Consider the following 11,024-nt stretch of genomic DNA (forward strand, 5'->3'; position numbering starts at 1 on the left):
TATTGTTTTCCTTATATTTGTATCTCTATATCTCCTAGACAGCAGGTGCTCAATACATGTTGAAAGAATATTAAACAAATCACACCAAACTTCCATAGTGGAATTAAGGTTTACATTTCAGCAATCTAATATCTAAACATCAGGGGAAATCGTTCATAAGAAATGGGGAAGGACATTAAGATATAATCAATACAAACTAGGGGTATGAATTAGGCTCTGAGCTATATGATAATCAGGGGTAAGGAATATTTGCCAACATACATTGAACATAAGGATTGTGGATTCAGAGATATTGGGTCCTGGATTTTAATACATTTCAACTACTAACAAATATTTTTTATTACTTTATTTTATTACAGGACTTTCCCAACTATAATAACACATTTTTCTCTTGGGATAAGTTTGATTCCACAGTCAAAATCTTTTTTTGTATTTATGTACACTGGGTACTTATAATAAAATTCTCAAATAATTTATGAAAAACACAAAAGTATATTTTATTTAAAGAGAAACTTTCTTAGCCTGTTTCATTCAGAAATAATCAGATTATTTATTTCACTGTGTGAGACTGTAAACTTGACATAGAATATGTGACAACTGCAAACCAAAACCTACCTCCAACCCCTACCAGTGAAATACACCTCAGAACAAGATCAAAACCCCTGGAGTGGTCAGGTAGCCCGATCGGTAAGGTAAAAGTGGGACTTACCCATGAGAAATTTCCTCAAGTGGTGATTTAGAGTGGCTCCTGAATAAATAGAACCTCTTGCAACCACTCAAACGAGGAAACTAAACATTTCAGTGAGCTGAACGCTCTGATTGCTAATTCAGAACTGAGAGGAGCCTTGACCTTCCTATGTCTTTAATATGCACTTGGATCCAGGCATGGTGGTATACACCTGCAATCCCGGTGACTCAGGAGGCTGAAGCAGGAGGACCACAAGTTCCAAGTCAATCTGGGCAACTTAGCAAGACCCAGGGTCAAAATTTGAAAAACAAAAAATAAAAAGTTTGGGTGGATAGTTCACTGGCAGAGTGCCTCTGGGTTCAATCCCAAGTATCACAAAAGTAAATAAGTAAAAAATAAATATGCACTTGGGGTCAGCCACCTGGGCTCCAAGAAAGATCATTTAATTTATTCAGATGATCCTACAAAAGTGACTAATCCTATTTGAAAAATCAATTTCTTATCCAGCAAAAATGAAAATCATCTTACTTATCTAATCAGAAATGAATGCAAGATGCAGACTATAAATTCTAAAGGTACAATTTTGGTCCTATAGATTCCAGTGTGGACAGTCATCCAATTTGAGTTGGTAAAGAAGCAGCCTTCTCACAACCATGCCCACACCATGAGTCAAACTAATGTGAGCTGCTGCTGAGATCCACTTAATTTTTCTTTTGCTCTATAAATGTATGCAATTTTAAAAGACCATTGAGTTCAGTGGCTCATATAAATCTATGTTGCAAACCTTATTAAGCAAATTGATTTCATATTTTAAAACATTTTTTTCTATAAGAAGCATGAATTCACAGGGACTTTCTATGCATTCGATAGTTATCTATTATCATCACACTATAGTTCTGTATGTAATGACGTTCTACTTCTTTTTCTAGATTATTCTTTACTTGGCTTTGTTTACACTTTACCTGGATAAACGTATTTAGATAATTTAATGATTCAAGGGGTTACACCACGCTTAGGAGAAAAAATTGGCATATATAATTATGCTTTTAAGCAAACTGGTTTGACTGTTCTCAAAACAAAGCAAAAACCCTAAACACTCTCACTAATTTTTTAAAGTGACTGCACCAGCAGGTTTAGAAGCAATCAATCAGCAGCCATCCCATTTCAGATAAACGTCAAGGCCAAGATGGAAGAAAATAATGAGCTTCAGCCGACGCACAAAAACAAACCTTTAAGAGAAGGCAGAGATCACAGTCACCCACCTGGTGAAAGGAGGCTGACGATGAGAGAAATATGGCAAGAGCAGCCAAACCTCCCCTGCCCTGTCAGCCTTGCTGGCACGCAGAGCTCGGGGACTGTCACCAACACAGTATAGGCATAAATGGGGAACAAGGTATCAAGGACTTGAGAGTTTCCAATGGAAGAAGGGCAAGGAAAGGAGCAATCACCTCATCCTGATGATATGTGAACAGGCCCCACCACTGGGTAACAAGTCACCAGGTAACAAGTACCCAGACAACAGGAGCTATAAACCCTAAGTCTCTCTCCCTCCAAGGCGCCCATTGTCCCCTTGTCCTGATTACACCCTCTATACCCAGTCCTCATTTGCTTCCAATTAGGTAACAACGGGGATTGCAAATGTTTCCGGATTTTTTGGTTTTGTTTTGTTTATATTTTGTTATTTCATTTCCTTCATCTCCTTGCTTGTGTCCAGGAAAGAACCTACGTACCTAAAGGGAAATCCCTACATAAATAACATCTATTTCTCCATACAGAACTAAAGTGTGTGACCTCTGGGGCTAGTTCCCTTCCCATGTATACAGAAGGCAGAGATTAATAATAGTGCTCAAACATGCATACAGCCTGGTGCCAGGGTGTGTATACTTAGATTTATATTTATTAGTTGGAGGTTTTAAGCTTAACGCACCACAAGTCATACAGGGTATTCCTTGGCAATAGCAAGGAACACTGTTTATGGTGTTTCACAAAATCCTTAGTCCCTCCATTTATAAAGATCACAAGTTTATAAATAGCTAATATTCCTAATAAGTTGTGTTATTATAAGTAGTACTCATGTGTGACTCTTCAACACATTAGTTGTAAGAGTGTACCTATTTTACTCAGACATCACTGAAACAATAATCCTAAAGGATTAATACACTCTCAAGATGTATGATGTACTCTCAAGTATGATGGATATAATGGTATTTATAAATATTCTATTTTTCCTACTTTTTTTCAGCCTCCTTATAGTTAAACAGTGAAAAATTAAACTTTACTATGTTAAAATGCTGAGATTTGGGAGATATTTATTACTGCAGCAGCACATAGCCTGTCCTGACTAATAGAGATAGTAAGCATAAATTTCAGTCTTGAAATCCAAATAAAAATCTACTCTTAGACTCTTAAACATTTTCAATAATTTAATTAAAGATTTAGTAGACTATAACCAGGATTGGCAAACTTTTTCTATAAAGGATCAGACAATAACTATTTTAGGTTTTGGGGACCTGATAATCTCTGCCACAACTACTCTACTCTGCCATTACAGACCACAAGCAAGCAACCGTAATTCATAATGTAATGAACATGACAATGTTTCCATAATACTGTCTTTCTAAAAACAGATATTGGGCAGCATTTGCTGCATGTGTCAACAGGCCCCACCACCACTGGGTAACAAGTAGGACCAGGGGTTCACTGACCCCTGGTCCTACTGTTAAATGTAGAAATGGTGAATAAGTTGGTATGTTATATTCTCGGGGCTCCAGTAACAAAGTGCCATTGGATGGGTCAAAAACCACATATTTGTTATCATCTCACAGTTCTGGAGGCCAGAAGTCCAAACAGTAGTTGTTAGCAGAGCTGTTTCCTTCTGAAGATTCTGAAGGACAAGCAGTTTCAAGTCTCTAGCCTAGCTTCCGATCATTGCCAGCAATCCTGGGCATTCCTTGACATGTATAGACAACACTCCGATCTCTGCTCGTCTTCCCATTGCCGTCTTCTCCCTGTGCATCTCCCTCTTCCCACAAGGAGATGAGTCATGTTGGATTAATGTCCAACCTTACTCCAATACAACTCCATCTTCACTATCTAGATTTGCAATGACCTTATTTCTAAATAGGGTCCCATTCTGAGTACTAAGGGTCAAAATTTCAACAAATCTTTTGGCGTTCACAAATCAACTTGTAACACTTGGGTATTTCTCTCTTTCTCTCATTCTCTCTCCCTCCCTCTCTCTCTTTTCAGGGCTAGAGATAAGGGACTCAGATATGCTAGGCAAGTGCTCTACCACTGAGCTACCATTCCAACCCAATACTTGACTTCTTATAGAAGTTAGTTCACTTAGTAAACCGACAACAATATACATGAACTTTAAAGCTCATCGACCATGGCTGTACTCAAAGAGATCCACTCATCGATTTCTTTGACAAGATTAAAATTTGAGGTATCTAACAGATCAGTTAAAAAGAAAAACCGTCGGGGCAGGGGTTGTGGCTCAGCAGTAGAGCACTTGCCTTGCATGTGTGAGGCTCTGAGTTCGATCCTCAGCACCATATAAAAATAAATAAAGATTGTGTCCATTTACAACTAAAAAAAAGAAGGAAAGAAAGAAAAACATGCTCATAATTAGAACAATAAATAGGACTTTGTCATGCACACTTACCATTTGGTATTATTGTTCAGGCTCCCACTTTTTCCAAATCATTGAGAAAATTAGATTTGATTGACATCTTTTAAGTTATGTCTTGAGACTGTTATTAAAGCCTGGGATTGAGGAAATGATTATCCCTTAGAGTCTCAATTCAGACACCCATGAGAATTTATGGAATACAAAACTCACAATTTCCTTAGCAGATTTTGTAACCTTAAAATCTGAGAAAGCAGATGAACAATCAAATAAATAGGTGCCCTAGCCAGTACATACAAGGAGAAGGGTGTACCAAGGCCCTTCTAGGAAGAGGAGGCACCTGAGCTCCGGGGAGGATCTGGTATGATCAAAGGCAGGAAATGATGTATGTGTGTGTGTGGAGGATCAGCTTGATTTGAAACAGCAGGAAAATGCAGGGGCAAAACAGGTGTTATAATTGCAGAGTGGTTAAGACTGATATGAAAGTCCTCGAATGTCAGCCTGAAAAGAGTTCTGATTACATTTATGAACACTATTTTTCTGAGTAAATAGCATCAAAGCTCTGTGGAATAATATACAAGGCAAGTAAGGCAGTAAATCAATGAGGGATTATCACAGTAGTAGATGTGTTAACCAAAAAGAGGTGGTGAACAGTGTGGTGTTGCAGAATAGTGGGGTAGAATTAGATCCTCAGAAAAGAATCGAAAAAAAAAAATTTCAGTGTGTCTTGATATTTGAGTTGTGAGACAGTCTTAGTTCATTTGTGCTGCTATAACAAAATATCGGAGGCTGTGTAATTTATTTTTTTTTAAAAGGGTCAATAACCTCACAATTTTGGAGGCTAAAAATCCAACATTAGTCAGCCTCTGGTGAGGAGCTTCTGCTGCATCACAACATGGAAAATAGAGTAATAGAACAAGAATGTGTGTTGGAGCTGCAAACAGCACACGTGGAAGAGACCAAACATGTTGGATGGCTCTTTTCCACATGTAGTATTAAGTCTGTCTTGTTCACTAAGCCTGTGTATAACTCTGTGATAGAAATAAATACCTCAGGAGTTGATAAATATAGTTCATATCATAAAATAAAATTCTAATCAAATAATGGATCCTTGTGAATTGCTTTCATTGGTGATTGTTTTGACAGGTGATTGTGTTTTTAGGAATTTGAAATGTGTGTAACCAGTAATCCATTAATCCAAAACTATGTAACTGAATGCCTGTAACCGAGTCTCCTCGTACCTACAAGGTGCCATAGGACATACAGAGGAGTCTCATGCAAGTTTTCAAACCTTTTAAATATTAGTGAAAGAAATAGAAAACTAATCTTAAGACAGTGTGGCAAGGGTTTACAAGAATGGGAAAATCAGAGCGGAGAGTAAGTACACTTACCTATCTGGAAAGATCTAGAATCCTTCTCTAGAAGGTGATACTTAATCTGATGTTTGATCTGTTTAATTAACCATTAACCAGGATGGATTGGAAAAGCGGGGAGGTGATTCTTGGAAGCAAAACAGCTTAATCCGAAGGCATGCAAAGAAGAACCCAGCTTGCTTGGAGAGGTGTAATGAACCTGCTCAGTTGCAGGACCAGGTACTGTTTGACAGAGGTGGAGAATGAGTCAAGGTGTTTAGAGTACAGCTTGGGCATAGGACTGTGGGACTGTTAGGGAGTTGAGATACCCTGTAAGCTACTGAGAGCCATTAAAACATCTTGTTGTTGCTTTTGGGCTTATACATGTCCTTTTAAAAGTGCTACAAGATTTTAAATTATCTACAATTTCTCTATCCACAAAGAATTACTATATAAATTCTTTTATTTGTTTATATAAATGTTTTATCCTACTTCAATCTTGCATCTACATTTTTTTATTTAGTATCATACTTACCTCACAGTCTTTGAATTATTTTTCATAATATGGTTTCTAAAGTGTGATGAATCTTGTAACAAATGAGTCTACTATTTTTTTAAACATGCCTTTACTGCTAACAGTTGGGTCACTCCAAATGCATAGCAATAACTACCATGTATATAAACACTTCAGTGGAAGTCTAGGCTTTAAGTACAGCTTAATATACTGAATTTCTAGGTCAAAAAGAATGAAGTATTTTGAAGCTACTTTTTTTACACATTTCTAAATTTATGTCCACAAGATTTTTTTTTCTAGTTTGTATCTACTTTGCCTCAGTAGTAGAGTAAAAAATATCCTGCTTCTTTATAAGTTTATCAGCTGGACAAATTATTTGCTTTTATAAGTAATCTTGCTGAAATTCTTAGCAACGTACGTTTTCAAAAGACACTTTTATAAATAATCTTTGTTAAATAACCAACCTGTGATTTTTTTTTAAATAAAAGAACTTTAAAATAGAAGTTCACAGAATAAACGTTGAGGAATAGAGGAAATTTTAAGAAGTTAGATCATTTTAATCTCATTCCTATAGCTAAGGTCTGGTGACGTCTTTGTGTTTAGCCTTCCAGATTTCCAACTCTCTCTCTCTCTCTCTCTCTCTCTCTCTCTCTCTCTCTCTCTCTCTCTCTCTCAATATGTCAAACAAAATTGAGAACGTATTGTATTTGCAATTGTGTATTTTGCCTTTTTCATGCAGTATTAGAGAGCAAGTGCTACCTGAGATCATTCATTAGTCTTCAAAGCATGGCTTTTTAGAGCTAGGTGACATTCCCTGGTGTGGATGGGCTGTTGTAAATATTCCCTCCTATGTTACTGGAGAGCACTGTCCTTCTAATCCTCCATCTGCACGTGGACATCCTCATGCAAACCTGTTATTAATGCCTTAACCAAAAAAAATACTAAAAAATGGAAATGCCAAGTAAAAGATTTGAACATTTCTTATAACTTTAAATTCACTTTACAAAATGGCATCCTGCCCCCTCCTCACACACACAAAAAATTATGCCTATGAGTAGACCAAGCTCTTCACATCATGAGAGATTTCAGTATTTTAATTTTTCCTGTTGGACAGCACAGGTTTTTTTAATTCTGCTTTGCCTTCCTTATTATAACATTAAATATCATTTTATGTCTTTATGAGCTATGTACGCCTTATCTTCTGCCATTTTTGTTACTATTCAAAGACTTTTTTGTTTTATTTTTTGTTACTGGGGAATAAATCCAGGGGCACTTAACCACGGAGCTGCATCCCCAGCCCTTTTTTTAAGTTTTTAAAATTTTGAGATAGGGTCTCACTAAGTTGCTCGGGGCCTTGTTAAGTGGCTGAGACTGGCTTTGAACTTTCGATCCTCTTTCCTCAGCCTCCCCAGCTGCTGGGATGGCAGACATGCCCCCTTGTACCTGGCTCAAAGCCTTTTTGAAAAGCAAGATTATTACTGTGTGATATGAATAACATCTTGTGGGATACAGCATTTTCGGACCACATCTTTATCTCTCAAAATCGGTAGCCACTGCCTCCTGATATACATGCAGTGGAGAAGAAGTCTGAGGCTGGCCTCTCTAATGTGATGACTAATTTTATGTGCCAACTGGACCAGGCCACAGGGTGTCCATAGATTTGTTCAGCTGTGATTCTAAGTGTTCCTGTGATAGTGTTTTTGCATAAAACCAACATTCAAATTGGTAGACTAATTAAAGAAACTTTGCCTTCCTTAATGTAGATGGACCTCATTTAATCAGTTAAAGGCCTGAATAAAGCCAGAAATATCCCCTGAGTAAGGGAGAATTCCTCTTGCCTGGTGGCCTTGGAACTAGGATGTGAGGTCTTGCTTTTTTTTTTATTGTTATGGTTTGTTTTGTTTTTGCTTTTTATTTTGTTTTCCTTCCCTCAGACTCAACTGAAACATCGCTCTTCCTGGTACCCATGCCTTCCAGACTTAGGACTTGGGGCTTACACCATTGTCAGAACACACAGGCACGTCCTACTGATTCTGTTGCTCTAGGGACTGCTGATTAATACAGTGTATCATCTGGAATTTTTTTCTGCTTCCATCCTTATAAAATTTATTTTCTTAATCTGTGAAATTTAAATTTTTACTTCTTGGGAGTGTGTCTTTTTCATTCATTCTGTTTAGAACAAAAAAAAATGATCTAAATGAGCAGGAAACTGAAGAGTTCCACAGCTGCCCACTCTGGAGCACAGAGAGGAGTGTCATCTACTAGGACAAAAGAGGATGGTGGTGGGGATTTTTAATTCCATGCTGTGCCTTTAAAGTTCATATCCCCATGCTCTGTGCCTGTCCTCCCCCTTGGCACTGGTTATACTCCCCCACTCTCCGCAAAGCACTGGTCTTACACTGCTTTGATGCAGATGTGATGAAGATTCAACCAATAAGCGACTTCTGCCCTTTGCATTTAGTAATTATATTTCATATACAGGTTGTTATGGTGTAGATATGTGGGAGCGCCCAAAAGCCCATGTGTGAAACAATGCAAGACTGTTCAGAGGTGAAATGATTAGATGGTGCATTATAAACTAATTGGTGGATTAATCCACTGATATAGATCAACTGGGCATTAATCATCGCAGGCTGGTGGGGTGTGGAGCTAGGTCATTGGAAGAGTGCCTTTGGGGCATGTATTATTTTCCTTCTGAGCAAAACTTCCTCTGCTTTCCTCCACCACAGCCTTCTGCCATGATGTTCTGCCTCACCTTGGGTCCAGAGCTAGAATTTGCAAGCCACGAACTAAACCTCTGAGAAGCCAAAGTGAACTTTTTCTCCTCAATGTGGTTCTTGTCAGATGTTTTGGTTACAGTAATGAAAAAGCTGTCTTAAATTCAGAGAGTCCCCAAATGATCACAGTTTGACTCAGAAGTGCTCTATTACTGAACTCCATTTCCACCCTTTTTATTTTTTTTAGTTTGAGACAAGGTGACATGAAGTGCAGCAGCTGTCCTTGAACTTTCAATCCTCCTGACTCAGCCTGCCAAGTCACTGGGATCACAGGTGTGCACCACCATGCCCAGCTTCCGTAGAGACTTTTAACGTACAGCATCAAACCATGCTGCTTGCCCAAGGTACCATAATTAAATTTAGTAGCTTGTTGGTCACAGTAAAATGATGGCTTTCTGTAAATGATGCGGTACTTCATGATTCCTAGCTACTGAAGTGGCTACATTTAATAGAATTCTTATTCACCCAGACCACATGGTGGACTTGGTCTCTCCTCATTTTGTTAGGGTCATTTTTGTGTGTTCATGTCTCTTATGGACAGTCTGATCCCTCGGTGGGAATGTGCACACTTCCGTGCATAAATAACCACATTGCCTGGACAGTAACCCAGGGTGCCACGCAACTCTACAAGGAATTCTGGGAGCTCCAGCTCACCCCCAGGGCCCTGGGTGCTAGGCACGCACTTCTTTCGCTTTCTTGGATTTATTCAGCCTATTTTTGTCTATCTCGCTTCCACCTCCCTCCTCGGGAGGTCTTCAAAGCTGCATCTAGTTATTTCCTACCAATGACATTCACTCATCGTCACTGGCTCGACCAGTCAGTCGGCAAACATTTCCTAGAAGTCACACAGCGCAAAGAGACCTAAAGAGACTGGGAAGTTGAGACTTTTCTTGAGAAGATCACAATTTGGTTTACTGTCCCTGGGGGTTATTTTCCAGTGTCCTGGATTCTGTGTGTCCCCTTGAAGTTAATGTGTTGAAACCCCAACCCCCAGAGTGACAGTGTCCCCAGATGGGGCTTTGGGGAGGGAGGCTCCATTATAAAAGAGGCTCAAGGGAGTGTGTCCCCTCAGCTGTGTGAGGACAGGGCAGAGGAAGGTTTCAGGCAATGGATAATCTGATCTGATCGTGGAAAAACTGCCTCTGGCAAGAGTTCCTCCCTACAAAAAGAAGGAGGGCCGTGGGGACTGGGTTTCCAAGGCCTGTGTCTTAGAAGAGAAGGGGGTGGGGTGGAAGAGGAGGTGGCTGGTCCAGTGTGGGGGTGGGGAGAGGGCCTGGCACTGCAGAGAGACTTCACAAGGCCAGGACGTCTCTGAACCCTGGGGCTGGGACAAGAAAATAAACAACAGACCAAATATTGAGCAACACCTCAAAACTGTCGTCATTCCTGTTAATAGGCTTATAATAAATCCAGCTGGACCAGCCCCAGACAGCAAGAGCAGAACAGGGAAACAGGGCCATCTCTTCCAACACCCGGGTCTCCCTGTCGCTCTAAAACAACTCCTGGATGAACCTGCTAAGTCCTCCCTGTACATAGAAGTGATTTGATTTCCTAGATGACAAATGATCAGTCAGTCCAACTTCTTACACACACACACACACACACACACACACACACACACACACACACACACCAAATCCACTGTTTTGTTAGCCTAACATTATTTTATCTGTAAGCCAGTCTTGAATTTCAATTTCAAGTCAGGAGACACTCAGCCAGAACAATGCTGGGAGTTGACTTGTAATTCAAGGGGAAGCGGTCAGCAACAGGCACCAGCATGTTCACAGGGGACATGGAAGTGAGACACAATGAAAGCAAAAGGTCAGCAAATTTGGAGCTCTCCGTGGTTCCAAAAGTCATCCCCACACGCAGCATGGTTTGGGCCCTGCGATGTGAACTGCGGTTGTATAGAAACTGGCTCAGAAATATTTTAAGTTACCTTTATATCTGTACGCTTGTGGGAAACACTGCTTAAAAAGGTGTATGAGTCTATCCCGTCTGCTGTAACAAAATATCATAGACTGGGTAGCTTCATAGAAATGTGCTTCTCACCATTCTAGAG

The 11,024-nt window shown here is 39.5% G+C and overlaps 1 long non-coding RNA gene across 1 annotated transcript; it reads left to right on the forward strand.

Annotated features, from left to right (window-relative positions):
- Positions 1-5,730: 5,730 nt before the first annotated feature.
- On the forward strand, positions 5,731-9,432 carry LOC144365914 (uncharacterized). The gene is made up of 2 exons (XR_013424636.1): positions 5,731-5,911; positions 9,150-9,432. It is a non-coding gene; the product is annotated as an uncharacterized LOC144365914 (long non-coding RNA).
- The last annotated feature ends 1,592 nt before the right edge of the window (positions 9,433-11,024 follow it).

Source organism: Ictidomys tridecemlineatus, chromosome 8 (genome assembly GCF_052094955.1).
Source record: "Ictidomys tridecemlineatus isolate mIctTri1 chromosome 8, mIctTri1.hap1, whole genome shotgun sequence".
NCBI lineage: Eukaryota > Metazoa > Chordata > Mammalia > Rodentia > Sciuridae > Ictidomys > Ictidomys tridecemlineatus.